Below are 15386 nucleotides of genomic sequence, written 5' to 3'. Positions count from 1 at the left end.
ACCTGTTTCTTTTTTAGTGATTTAAGAGCAGCCTTATCTGCTCTCTCTTTGCTGGTCATGAGTGCTCTGGTGACATCTGTGGTCCACTGGATTTGACTGGCTGTGATCAACATCTGTACAGACAAGCAAAGCACTTTGAAGTGGAATTACTGCATTCACACAGATACAGAAAGGCATACAGACATGCACACTCACCTGTCCAGGCCAGTCTCGTACCCATTTACTCCTCTTCCCTGGCCTCTTCTTGAGAGCCATCGAGCAGTTCTTCAAACAGTCCTTTAGAGTCCAACGTATGGTTCGCTCGACATCACACAACCATGCCTACACATATAAGATGAAAAGCTCAATGGATAGTGCATTTGTCAAGAAAGACTGTGTTGGACTTTAGGTTGGAAACTCACCTCCACTGGCCCCTCCAGAAGAACGGGATGAGTGAAGTCAACAAATTCCCCATCAGCTGAGAACATCCCACTAGCCTCCGACTTGTTGTTATTGATCCTAACCTACATATTCACAAGCAGAATATTTAAACTAATGCTCAAGCTTAACCCCATACATTTCCGAAATTTCAAAACATATAAATAACATGACATAAAATCATTCAGTATAAAATTTTGGTGCATATGTACCTTGTTGATGCGGGGACTTTTGATGTTGTCAAAGCACTTCTTGAGGTGCGGCTGCACAGCTTCAGGGTTGCGTGACTGGCCCAGGATCTCCAGAAGGTCATCGTTAGACAGAAAGTAAAACCGAGGAAAGATCTGCCATTTGGTCTCCAGGTACATGTCCAGAGACTTCTGAATCTCCTCTAACTTATTGTTCATTTCTGAGAGCTTCTCTAGAAGACCTGAAACAACAGACAAAAAGGATTTGTCTTTTATTGACATTTCTCTGTCTTCCTATTCAAAGTGTAATACATTTTTTTTACAGTAGAACTGGTTATATACATCATCTCAATCTCAGAGGGTATTTCAAGTAAATATTTTAGGTAAAAGAGTTTGCCTAACAAAAAAGTCCCTGTAGTACAGTAATGAGAATCACCACTGAGAATAATGAAAGTTGCCAAAAACAAAAAAAGTGAAATGACTGAATGAATTATGGCTGTGCTTAATTGTCATAAAAAATGTTTTTTTTGTTTGTTTGTTTTTTTTTTCAGGTGAAATATGACCTGGACACGTTTCATTCATCTGTCCAGGGTGTTGCCAAGATTGCTGCCAAGTGAACTGACTTGCTCCAGTAAAGGCTTTTTACAGTCGCTGAGTGTGGTGAATTCCAGCACCTTCCTTTCATTACCTAGATGGTGTGTTCCTCTGAGAGCATTTTTGTCCTTGTCGAGTCGGTCAATGATGATCTTCCAACTGGAGTTGACGTCATCAAATTCAGCTGTCTCACGAACCAACTGCTTACGTATGTCATCTGCAAGAAAGATATTCTAAACAAATACATTTTTTTTTTAAATGTGGTAGCGGACGACCAAAATGAAGAATCGCACAGAAGGGAAGATAAAACAGTTTGGTGCTTGGTTGGAGCCATCACAGGTGTGTTTACAAACACTCATACACACAGGAAATCCAGGCTGACAGCAACTGTTTACTCTCCTCATCAGCTACGAGAGAACAGATATGTGACTCTGAACTCCGCTATGTGTGTGTCTATGAGACGCTAATCTTTTACAGTGAGTTTGTGCATCACATGTAGAGAGCGGACACCACTGTGATCTAAAGCAGTGGATTGTAACTGGTGTTTATTAAGAACGAGCAGGGTGTGAGGAAGTTCAGGAGTGTGTTGTGTACAGCATATGCCTGGATAATGTAACCACAGACTTTTAAAGCACAAGAGAAGCATTTGGATGAGTAATGTGCTCTATAAAACTGTAGGAAGTGCTGTGTGTGCGTACCTCTAGATACATCCACTGTCTTTGTACAGTGAGGATCATTTCGATGACTTCCAGCACCAGAGACAGACTACGTTCCCAGTGGTCAACTTCCTTTTCAAATTCTTTGACGAACCGAGATGCTTTCATTACAGAGAGTGTCACCTGGTTATCCTCCACAGCATGGAACACATCATCTGTTCCCCTGAGCACACACAAACACGCACACAGTTTAGAAGATACATTTGTAAAAACATCTCATAGACCAGTGGTTCTTAACCAGTGGGCTGGGACCCACTAAGGGGCCTCATAACACTTCCAATGCTGAAAAATGCTAAAAGCGATTTTAAAATATGCTAAAACAGCTAAAAATCCAGACATTTTTTATTTTAATTGGTTCTTTCAACAACTGGCATTTTTAATCAAAGGAGGCTTATTATGCCCCTTTTTACAATATGTAATAAGTCTCAGGTGTCCCCAGAATGTGTCAGTGAAGTTTCAGCTCAAAATACCCTACAGATAATTAATTATGTCATTTTGAAAATGCCTATTTTGAGTGGAAGCAGAAACAGGCTGTTTTCATGCTCGTCTCTTTATGCAAATGAGCTGCTGCTCCCCGCCCCCTTTTCCAGAATAGGGCTGTGCCTTTACAGCTGGTACCTCAGATACTCTGCTAAAAAATATCTGTTTGGTTTTGATTATCATGTCTATCGTGCTAAAATCATGCATTATAAACTCTATTAGTTTAAACTTCTGACAGTTTTCTGAGCGCACACATCCGAAGCTCACTACATGTGAGTACTAAACTAAGTTCTCTTTCATGTCTTATTGTGCTTAAACTGTCAAATACACACAAGTTTGTTAAAAACACACACAAGTTACAAAAACAGTCAGTTATGTCTGTGAAGTGTGATGAGTTGGCTGCCTCCCCCTTACTATCATCACCACCCCGTCCCTTATTCACCGCCCTTCACCAGGCTCCCAACGGGAGTGGGTGTGTGAGAGAGGAGGGGCGCTGAAACAGCTAGGGCTGGTGGCGTGTGATGAGGCACACCTGAACCGAATGGGGCCTCATCACCGCCGCTGTTGAAATGTGCATGCATGCTGTGTCCTCGCGGGTCCAGGAAGGGAGCGTGGAGGGACTTCTGTGCCGCCAGAGACGTGAGCCGCCAGACCCGCGGTCCGGACGAAACCGCACCCGCGAGACGGCCGTCGGGCCAGGATGCCGGACCAACCAGTCCCGTCAAGCACCATGGGCCAAGAGGTAGACGAAGCCGCTGGAAAAGCCACCGCCCCTTGCGCCCCGGACCTCAGAGGGGAGCGCGTGTGGCCGCCGAACTCCACCCCTTACCTGGACCCTTCCTTCCAGAACACTGCCCCTCCTTCACAAACCCCACAGCATGACAAGGACACCAGATCCCCTGTTTATTTTGGACACTTTATCCCCTTTTGGACACTTTTATTGTGTTATTTGTGTTCAATAAAAACCTCTCAGAGGCCTGACACCACAGAAGGTAAACAGCTGTGAAAGAAATCGCATGTTTATATTAGATCTGTGTGGCAGCAGTGTAATATGCATGTATAAATCAATGAATCCACTGCTCTCTTGTCTCCTCTGAGGCTGGGACTCTAAATAGTGCTCTGTGCTCATCAGTGCAGCCAAAGACAGAACAGTTAGCCTGCCATTTGAAATAACGAAGACGGCTTCAAACATCTGTTTTACTATATTTGTGAATACATTGACCCTCATAAGTGCAGCCAACCCTGAACATGGACTCAAAGCTTATTCATAAAGGCCCAGTCGCAATATAATTGAAATAAAGGAAGGCGGTATAAAGAGCACAACGTTCAGACTGTTAATAATTTGGACAAACTATCACACATCACTTTCTAGCCTGCGCACACACAGCTAGATGTACGAAACAAACAAAGAGAGGACAAAGTGAACAGCAGTGGCTCTCTACCCCCCTCCTTGGCATACTGCGTTGCCATGGCAGCAGCCTCAGCCGCATCCATGCCAACGGTGGAGCCATAGCCTCACTGCGGGGATGAACAGTGACTGCCGGCACCTGATGTCTGCATGCACACACACAAACACACACTCTAATACATTAACACAAACACATAAACCCACAGGAAAGACACACGGTGACTTTTACACTCTCACAGGCACAAAACACGTCACATATCTCTTGATTTCTCAGATTGAAGCCGCAGGTGTGTGTCTGTCATTCATCTCTGTTTGTCTCTGCCTCTCCATCTCCCTGAGCTCGAACTGATGCCCCTGCATGCAGAGTGTATGCATATGAGCAATGGAGAAGCATTGCACACACACACTTTGCACATCCAGGACAGCGGTGTTAGTTTGTGAAGGACACAAGGATTGGATAAGAAAGAAAAAATAGAAAAGGATTAGTGTAAATACCTCAAAACACAATCTTTCTTTCTCTTAGAGGGAGGAAAAAGGCTGAGAGGGCGCACATGGCTCATGGGAAAGAGTGAATTTTATTTGTAGTGCATTACTGAGGAAAGAGAGAAAGAAGAAAGGCGAAGAGAGTTTCAGAGAGGAGGAGAGAATAAGAGGAAGTGAGTGACAGTCGTGGGCCACCTGACCTCCAGAGCGACAGCATGAAACGAGGCACAATCTCTCGCCTGCGGCACCTACCGCCACACACTCAGAGGAATAATCTGTCTGTTTTCGAGTCCAGGCAACATGACAGACACATATAGCACTCGACATACATCACTGAACCAGCGCCTGAGGAAAAACACTTTACACACACAAGTGAAGTCCAAGAGCATTTATGGTTGAGGTGAGCCACTTTGTCTGTAATGGCTGATAGTTGCATATCATGAACATTTTTAGGAATGAGATCAACAGGTCAGAGTACATTCTCTCATGCACAGTAGTTTAAACTTTCTGTAAAACCTTTTTGGTTATTTTAAATTAGATTCAATATTTTTAATGTTTAAATTACACTAGTTTGGGGTCAGTAAAAAATGTTTGCAAATGACTGCTTATATTTTGTCAAAAATACAGTAAATATTGTGAAATATTACACTGAAATAATATTGAAATAAATGTTTTGTATTTGACAATATTTTAACATTTAATTTAATTCCTGTGATAGTAAAGCTAAATTTTCAGCAGCCATTACTCCAGTCTTCAGTGTCACACGATTCTTCAGAAATCACCCTAATATGCTGAATAATGAATAATCTAATAATTTATTATTATTATTGATGCTGAAAACAGTTTTAGCAATTGTTTAAGGAATGTTTTTATTAATAGACAGTTTAAAAGAACAACATTTATTTAAACAGTTACTTTTTGTAATACTATAAATGTCTTTACTTCCACATTTGATCAATTTAATGCAACCTTGCTGAATAAAAGTATTAATTTCTTCTTAAAAAAAAAACATCTTACTGATCCCAGAAGTATTAGTGTAAGATCACAGTAGGTTCTAGTATGTTTTATGTGTTTTTTGTTTGTTTGTTTGTTTTTTTGCCTTTATTAGAACAGGACAGTGTAGTGCAGACAGGAAGCAAAGTGGGAGAGAAAGAGGGGGGCGGGATCGGGAAAGGTCTCGAGACAGGATTCGAACTTGGGACACCCGTAACGCAATGCCGTTATATGTCGGTGCACTGCCCAATAGGCTATCGCTACCAACAATGTGTGTTCTATTTAAATGTTTCATCCTATAATATATAACATCATATTAATATAATATAATATTCATATATTGCTGTATTAATGTAATATAATATATCCCCTGCTCCGTGTGTAGAGAACACGAGGGAAGAACCCTTTGAATCATAACACAGCTTTAATCAAGTTTAAGTGCACTTTTGAGCATTTGGTGTTTTGCCCCGAGGCCACCATAAAAATATAGCACAATAAACGCGAATGATGATGGTTGAGAAAGAAGAAATCGTGTTAGTACGCTCAACATTTCTGCATGTTATGAATAAATGACCCATGAAGAGCTCCTCTGCTGACAAAGATTTGGATTATGATCATCAAAGAAGGCATTAAAAACATATATTAGAATATAACAGGATATATCTGAAGATGAATGGCAGAGAACCTGCTTAAATCCCCAAACCCAGACAGTTAATATGAGCTTTAAGATATAACAGTATAAGTGGATTATCAGGATGCATATAACTCCAGAAATATTACATAACTTTAATCCCAACATTACTGATCAATGTATAAAATGACTAAAATTGGCCGTTGTTTGGTTATGGTTCAACACTTCAACAGGTGCTCAATTGAAATTTTTTTTATACTTTTATTCAACAAAGGCACATTAAATTAATCAAAAGTGACAGTAAAGACAATTAACAAAAGGTTTATTTTTCAAACAATGCTGATCTTTTAAACTTTCTATAAATCAAAGAATCCTGAAGAAATGTCTCCAAAATTAAGTAAGCACAACTGTTTTCTATGGAAGATATAAACTTGCAATTCTTAGATATAAACTCGCAATTCGGAGATATAACCTCGCAATTCGGAGATATAACCTCGCAATTCTTAGATATAAACTCGCAATTCGGAGATATAAACTCGCAATTCGGAGATATAACCTCGCAATTCTTAGATATAAACTCGCAATTCGGAGATATAACCTCGCAATTCTTAGATATAAACTCACAATTCGGAGATATAAACTCGCAATTCTTAGATATAAACTCGCAATTCGGAGATATAACCTCGCAATTCGGAGATATAACCTCGCAATTCGGAGATATAACCTCGCAATTCTTAGATATAAACTCGCAATTCTTAGATATAAACTCGCAATTCGGAGATATAAACTCGCAATTCGGAGATATAAACTGCGAGTTTATATCTCCGAATTGAAGATATATTATATCTCCGGAGATATAAACTGCGAATTGCGAGTTTATATCTAAGAATTGCGATCTCTTACCAACCCCAAATGTTTGACCGATAGTGTAGACATTAGTATATGTATACTTTTTTACTCGAATGTTATTTTCCTATATATATTGGTGTTTTGTCTATTATTTTCTACCATTGCTATCATTTTAATAATATTGTTCTGAAAGACATCTGTTGTTATGGAAAAAAACTAAGATATTGTTAAATGTGGATGGAAGCATACAGCACGGCTGCTATGAGAGGCGGCATCTCTCTCACACACTCAGAAAGGCTGTAAATTATCACCTCTGCTATAAGTGATCCCACATTTCACCCGCCTGCCGCAGGCCTCTGATTCAGACCAATCACCAGAGACCTGCTCAATCTGCTGTGCTCTCAACTCTTTCTTTCTCTCTGCCTCTGCCTCACACACACATGAACATTAGCAGAGGGAAAGGTGCAGTGATTAGAGGATTCATTTTCTTGGTCTCTCTCATATATACACACACAGCACAGCAGCTCTTGATCTGTCATATTCATCACTCTCATCACATCATCTAACTGTGTGTCTTCACTGCAGGCTGTTCGCAGAGGAGCAGCAGGTGAGAGAGAGAGCTGAAAATCCCTGACTAGATTACTACTGCCACATCATTATCACATACGCACATAAAGCTATCAAAATAAGGGACCGTGTCATTTAAAAAAATCTTTTTAAGCAGCAATATTTGCAACCTGGAATTGATTTTCACTTTTATAATGGCATAAAAGGCACCAAACAGGTACGTTGTCCATTTATGACAGTAACTTGAAATGAATCAATTGCAGTAAATTCTCTGCACAATTATGGCTGTTATCTGTAAAATCAACATCGCCATACAATACAAAAGCAGCTACAAATAATGCACAAAATATCAATAAAATAAAAACTCACACACTCACCAGCCTCTGAGACAGTAAATGCAGATATTTGAGTTACAGCCACTACAGTGTCTGCAGAGACACTAAACCCATTATTACAACAAAATACAAAACTATCATATATTACATAACAGACAAATTCACTAGTATACTATTAACATTTACATACAGTGCCTTGCAAAACTATTCATACCCCTTTATTTTTTTCACATTTTGCCATGTTGCAGCCTTATGTTAAACTGCTTTAAATTACTTTATTCTCCACATCAATTTACACTCCATACACCATAATGACGAAGCAAAAAACAGATTTGTGACAACTTCGCAAATTTATAAAAAAAAAAAAAGAAAAGTACATTGCATAAGTATTCATACCCTTAACTCAGTATTTCTCCAGAAATATTTGATTGGGTTCAAATCTAAGCTGTGGCCACTCAAGGACATTCACAGAGTTGTCTACAAGCCACTCTCAGGTCATTGTCCTGTTAGAAAGTGAACCTTCTGCCCAGTTTGAGGTTCTGAATGCTCTGGACTGGGTTTTCATTAAGGCTATCTCAATATTTTGGTGCATTAAGCTTTTCTTCTACTCTGATGAGTCCCTCAGTCCCTGCTGCTGAAAAACAGCCCCACAGCATGAGGCTGCTACCAGCACACTTTACTTTTGGTATGGTACTCTGCAGGCGATGAGCAGAGCTGGTTTCCTTCAAACATGATGCTTAGAGTTTAGGTTCATCAGACCAGAGAATCTTGTTTCTCAGAGTCTGAGGGTCCTTTAGGTGCTTTTTTGTAAATTCCAATTGTGTTTTCATGTGTATTCACTGAGGAGAGGATCGAGTTTGGTCACACTACCATAAAGCTAAGATCGGTGGAGTGTTGCAGTGATGTTTGTCCTTCTGTAGGTTTCTCCTATCTGCACATACGATCATGGAGCTCAACTAGAGTGACCATCAGATTCTTGGTCACCAGTATAACCAAGCCCCTTCTCCATCAGTTGCTCAGTTTGGCCAGGAGGCCAGCTCTAGGAAGAGTCCTGGTTGTTTCATACTTCTTCCATTATGGATAATGGAGGCTACATGCTTCTGTGAACCTTCAATGCAGCAGAGTTTTTTATCTCTTCCTCAGATGTGTGGCTTAACTCAAACCTGTTTCTGAGCACTACAGGCAGCTCTTTTGACCTCAGGGCTTGTTTTATGCTCTGATATGCATTATTAGCTTAACTCGAAGTGTAGTAACATCTACAAGTGATCCTGAGCTAAATTTCAAGTGTCCCAGAAAAATACTTATGCAATGGAATCATTTCTGTTTTTTATTTCTAATAAATTTGTATAATTTGGAGTGTAGATTGATGTGGGGAAAAAAAGAGTAATACATTAACTCAGTTTAACATAAGGTTGCAACATAACATGAACAAAATGAAGGGATATGAATACATTCGCAAGGCACTGTATCTAGGACATTTTTGTCACTTCCAGTGACATTTTTCCTCCAAGCCATGGTTCATTTCTGACTCTTTTCTGATTATAAATACTTTAATTATAATTACTACACACTAATCCAACGTTTCAAAATGCTTGTAACTGCTTTAAAAAAGGTTAAAATGGTATATACAAAATAAAACACAAAACAAAACAACCAAAAATTAAATGGGGTACATCCTTTTGAATTCTGTCAGATTTAGATGACTTCAGTAAAAGATAAGCAAGCAAGAAGGATAAATAAAGAGAACCACCAATTAAAGAGTCCTTCCATATCTCCATTAAAAAAACTTTTTTAAAACAAGACTTCAAACAACTCCATAGATCAAGAGTATTTCTTTATCTCTTCCTCTGTTTCATAGCAAGCATACATAACCTCTTTGAATGAGTCTACTGTTTGGGTGGGTGGGTGAGTGTGTGTGTGTGTGTGAGCGTGTGTTTGATCAATGACTTTTCCATTCGCCCCGCTGTCATGCGGAGAATTCATCAGAGAATGCCTAAACTCATATTTACTGCAGGGTAGTAACTCCTGCAATGGCCTTTATCTCTCTTCCCATCTCTCTCTTTCTCTTTGAGCCCAATCAGGGGGCTTGTGGATGTTAATTGAATTGGGCTGAGGGTCTCCTTCTAATGTGCAGCAGATGGTCAAGGCATTCCTGCTTCCTTTATCTAACACACATGCAAACATCATACACGTGTATATGCACACATAAGCGCACATAAACACACACATATGCACACACACTAGGTGGCAGTGTTGTACTACCCTGGCCCAGTGAGTCACAGTTATAGCCCTAAAGCCATTATAAAGCAATTAATGCTGATCATTTAGAGAAAGTGACCATGTGCGAGTTAGAATGTGAAGCTTTTCTCTATGGCTATAGAGTAAACTCAGTCTGCTTACCAAGTAAAGTGCCAACCTAGGCTGTTTCTTAAATGCATACTGATGTTCAAATTGAAGCCACTATGTCTAAAAATGCTGTCTTTGTAGGCATCTCACTACATTTTGAACAGCCTATAGGTACTAAATTGCACAAATTCGCAAACACACTAACAAACTTACAGTGTACTAACAGAAAAACGCATAGAGGAGGACATGACCTCTCAAAATAGCTAGTCATCAGCAAAACTAGGCTAGGACATTCATCTGCAGCTGTGTGTGTGCGTCCAAACAGAAGCATATGCGCGTAAGGACAAAATTGTGCACTGTAGCAAGCTCTAAATAAAATACAGTGTTGGTAAGGAAAGTGTATGTGTCTAATTTAATTACAGAAGCATATGCTAAAAGTGTTTGCATACACTTTTTGTCCCGCGCCATTAAAGACTAGTTATGACTGCTGGGAGAGTACACTGGTCAGTCGAACCTTCGGTGTAGGACATTTTTACCACATATTCTGCAGAACTGTCACTCGTGCAACTGCAGAGCAGGCAAAGAGATGCTTCTATGCGCCGGGTTTATACAATGGGTGTGTGTGTACAATGCGGGGCTGTAGGTGGTCATTACAGGTTATTTGCACTCCGTCCTGCTAAATGTGTGGAAACGCTTAATTATAAGTACGCGGCAGCAAACAGAAAGACTCTTCACTGCAGGACCATTAACGCACACACAGCTCCATCTGTGTGTGCGAACACTTCAGCTTCTATCATGAAAACTATCATCATTAATCATCTTTTCTCCTTGCAGACGGAGCTGTCCGTTATTGAGAGTAATACTGAGTAATTTGGAATTGATTATTTCCCCTGTATACAACCCCACCGCTGAATACTAAACACAGTATTTGTTGATATGGCATACAACCCCTGCACCGACAAAAAAGCAGAGGAAGAAATAGAGTGATCAAAGACGAGTGAGAGAGGGAGAACTAAAGATAAAGCATATGTCCACCTTTTGTTGCAGCACTGACGGGGACGAACAATACCAGCAAGTAAGAGACCACATCCTTTCTCTGTTCTGCAGGATCTAAGAATCTTCCCCCTCTTTCTCTATATATCTGTTCTCTTGCTTTCCCCCCCCCCCTATGCCTACCTGTCAGCAAGACACCACCCCCTGTGATTCTCGCTCTCTGCCTCTCTCAGGTGGGTGTGAGACACTGACGCATATGACAGCTTATAGCACAGAGAGCTGCAGTCTTTATGACTCTGCGTATTAGTGCATTACTAAACATACACACAGACACGTTTCCAACTGAGCTGCTTCTTTTTAGGCAGTATGGAAATGTATGGGGTATTTTACTTGATCTAAATGAAAACAAAACTATGAAGGACAAAAGTACAGTATCTTAATGGAGACCAGACAAAAATTAATGGCTAATTCATAGCCCCAAAAGAAACTTGAATTTATAAATATATTTATTTTAGTGTTTGCTTTATTTATGCATTGATTTTCCTATTGAGAATGTCTCCACAGGAAGGTTTTGTCAGATTTAGTTAACATTAAGGAACAATTTTGCCCCAAAACCGCAGCTAAGTACAAACACATTTACTTATCCGTCAAGGATAACATAGCTTTTACTGTTTTATATATAATTTTATTTATTATATATAAAACAGCAGTTGTGTGACGAAAATGCCTTGTTGATGTCTGAGGTCAGAGGAGAATGGGCAGACTGGTTAGAGATGATAGAAAGGCAACAGTAATGTGTGTGTGTGTGTGAGAGCGTATTGTATATTCACATGAGAAATATCATAGACTAATTTGTCCCCAGAGGTAAAGCCTCACAAACAGTATTGACTAAAATTATATTAGCACGCAAAAATCTATGAGAAGTCTCCGTAGAGACGTATAAAAAAAAACAAGTTAACACTATGGAACTGCTCTTACATCAAAACGGACAAACAGCTAAAGAATTTCACAAAGAACGCTTTTGACCTGTTTTCGATTCATCCACGCAACTCGCACATAAACACGCTGATACACGTGCACACACACTGCTTCCAGCTAAATACGAACAGGCCCGAAGGCATTTTCAGAAAACTTTCAGCCCTTGGGAAGGAGGCTGCTTGTACAAATGATTCTATTAGATTAGAGCTTTTGTGTGGCTGCCATATGCACAAAGCATCCTCTCCAGTTCTTATCTGCGCACAGCTCATTTGTATAATGTAAGCACTAAACACTTTGTGAAACTCCCGAACGGTCTCAATCAAACCCAAAGAGCAACAGCATCATTTGAGCTCATCTAAACACTAGAATGGCTTTTCCAATGGCGTTATTTTACTGCCAAATGTCGAGAGCGCATTTTTGTAGTGCGAAAGTAGATTAATATAATGCGCGAGTGCGAATCTCCCTGCTCTGGCACTTAAAACGTGTCTCTCCTCTCGCTCAAGTGTGCGTGTGTGCACTCAAACTTTGTCCTGTGCACTCGCACATCTCTCCGTGCTCTGCGCTAGATATTAATTCTTTTCACTCCTGGATTAAACATCAAAAGTTATCAACCAATTCAGATTTTTCTACGACTGACCCGATGAAAATACTAGGCCTACGTGAAGAGGGAACTGATCCTGGAATTTCTCTACAATTTAATCATATTTAGTCTTATCAAATGTATATTAGAAATGGCTAGGAATCGGGTGCTTGGATGATTTATAACCCCCCCCCCCCCCCCCCCCCCCCAAAAAAAAAACCTAGTTTGTCTAATTGTTTGGTCAAACCCCTCTGAGCGATTTATCTAAACAAGCAAATAAAAAAGTATATGATTCTTAAAGTTCATGCGGTCATACATGTATTGTGTACTTGGGACATATATATATATATATATATATATATATATATATATATATATATATATATATATATATATATATATATATATATATATGAAGATTAATTCTTTTTGCACCTGAATTAAACGTTGTCAAAAGTTATCATTATGCACTTAATATCTTAAAATGACTTTTAATATCTTGAAACAGATTTCTTCATTAGGGCCATTCCTTGATTATTTTTATTGTTGCATTTTTGTTTTAACACACTGGTTATTGTTGTCACGGAACGGCGAAGAAAGCGCCGCGAAAAGACGTAGTCAGGGTCCAGATGCAGGTGAGGTGCTTTTAATAATAAACAAAAAGGCCAACACGGCACAAAAAAGCAAAACAGAAAAGGACTGGGATACAAACGGCAACAAAGTGCATGTATCCCAGACCAGAGCCAACACTAGAAATACAAAACACATCAGATAACAAATAACAAATAATGAACCCAGGCAGAGCGGTGGGAGAGGGGAGACTATATAGTCCGTGGCAATGGGGAACAGCTGCGGGTGTAATGAGTGTGACAGGTGTGTGTAATGTGACAGGTGTATGTAATGTGACAGGTGTATGTGGTTACGGGAGATGAGTCCGGGAGGAAGGGAGATGGTGACCTCTGGTGGAGACGGGAAGAACTGCCGGGCCCGGACTCATGACAATTGTAGGCTACTTTGCTTTACTTTATATCTTTTATGTTTGTATTTTGTTCTTTTCTGTGAAATATTTTGACAAAGAAGGATCTTTCATTTCTTTCCAGTTTAATTATATTTAGCAATGTTAATCAAATGTATATTTGAAATGGCTAGAAATTAGGTGCTTGTATGATTTATACATATAAATAACCTCTGTCCAACTATGGTTGGTCAAACCCCTCGATTTATCTAAAAACAGCCCATGGCTCTAAAGACTTAATATAAAAGGTCAATGTTATGTCATATTATGTCAGATATCGCAACTGAATTTAAAATCATTGCAATAAATTCTCAGTTGTTGGCAATAGTAAGTAACAATTCCTATCAAACAACATCAAATGCAAAAATAGTTGTAAATGATGATATCATAACACACTAAATGCTCTGATAGAATCGCTGTTTGGACATTTATTGGGAGTTTTTTTATTTATATATTTGTTTAAATAGAAAGTTGTGGCCTAATGGTTAGAGAATCGGACTCGTAATCCAAAGGTCACGGGTTCGAGTCTCGGGCCGGCAGGGATTGTAGGTGGGGGGAGTGAATGTCCAGCGCTCTCTCCATCCTCAGTACCACGACTGAGGTGCCCTTGAGCAAGGCACCAAACCCACAACTGCTCCCCGGGCGCCGCAGCATAAATGGCTGCCCACTGCTCCGGGTGTGTGTTCACGGTGTGTGTGTGTGTTCACTGCTGTGTGTGTGCACGTTGGATGGGTTAAATGCAGAGCATGAATTCCGAGTATGGGTACGAAGTATGAGTATGCCAAGTACATACCATACTTGGCAGTATGTCACTTCTTCTTCAAAAAATGTTTAATCCAGTTTTCAGTTCAGATTTTAGTTAGATTTTCTTTTCATGAAAACTCACTTCATATTAGCAACACATTCAATGGCACTCTCCTCTAAAACAGTGAATATACAGTTATAGGTAATGACACTGTCTGCCAGGGACGGATTAACGCACGGGCCTACTGGGCACCTGGCCAGGGCTCTGCACCAGAGGGGGACCCAACCAAAATACCGCTACTCCCAGAACGCGATTTCAACCGTGCCCCCTCAGATTTTTGAGGCAAGTGGATTTTGAATGCAGCATCCAAAAGACAAAAAAAAAAAAAAATAGCAGAATAATATTTTTTATATTTAATAAACGATCACACCTGTGTGATTAGATCATTCAGTGCGGCACATCATCAACTGCTAAATTAAAAGCTGCGTTCGCTCAACTTCGCTGGCTGGCAGCCAGAGACTAGAGCCCTGCACTGGCCTCAAATTTAGGCCCTAGCCCGGCCCACGTCCGACAGTTTATCAGAATTACCGGCCCGAGTCCGACCCGAGCCTGTCTTTTTTTCCCCCTTCTCCCAAAACAGTTTATAGGCTACTACTGTTTCGTTTTTTTATGTTTTGTATGTAATGGCAAAATGATTATATTATATTTCGTTTCGTTTTTTTATTAAGTTAATTTAGAGAAACGTTTGGAGCATTTTTGTTCGTTAAATATAGTAATAAGTCCTAAGTTTATGTTTTTTAAAGTAACGACCTAGCGGCCAGTGGCAGACAGTGAGCTGATCATAGCCTATACGTTTAGTCAATTTAGCCTTCTCAAATCATCACGACTTGCCTAAATAAAATCTATTGATATACTAAAACAGTTCAAGCATATAACAATGTTTAAACGTTAAACCTGCGCTATAATAATAATGTGTGCTAGCCTATATGTGTTTGTGCGGAGAGTGGAAGCTAAAGCGTGCTCTGAAGGACATGGAGGCACCAGCGCAAACACTTGCATTTTTTTTCA

At 39.9% G+C, this 15386-nt stretch overlaps 1 pseudogene across 1 annotated transcript in view; it reads right to left on the bottom strand.

Annotated features, from left to right (window-relative positions):
• LOC306869862 (dynein axonemal heavy chain 2-like) overlaps positions 1–15386 on the bottom strand; it is a 183453-nt pseudogene that overhangs the window by 82655 nt on the left and 85412 nt on the right. Inside the window, exons 26-31 of the transcript in view lie at positions 1898–2078; positions 1294–1432; positions 630–847; positions 402–503; positions 196–321; positions 3–113 (exon numbers count right to left, since the gene is read on the bottom strand). The product of the transcript in view is annotated as a dynein axonemal heavy chain 2-like (transcript). The remainder of the gene's footprint in view (positions 1–2; positions 114–195; positions 322–401; positions 504–629; positions 848–1293; positions 1433–1897; positions 2079–15386) is intronic.

Source organism: Barbus barbus (genome assembly GCF_936440315.1).
Source record: "Barbus barbus genome assembly, chromosome: 1".
In the NCBI taxonomy this organism is placed as follows: domain Eukaryota; kingdom Metazoa; phylum Chordata; class Actinopteri; order Cypriniformes; family Cyprinidae; genus Barbus; species Barbus barbus.
This window is presented reverse-complemented; position numbering and strand designations above follow the sequence as displayed.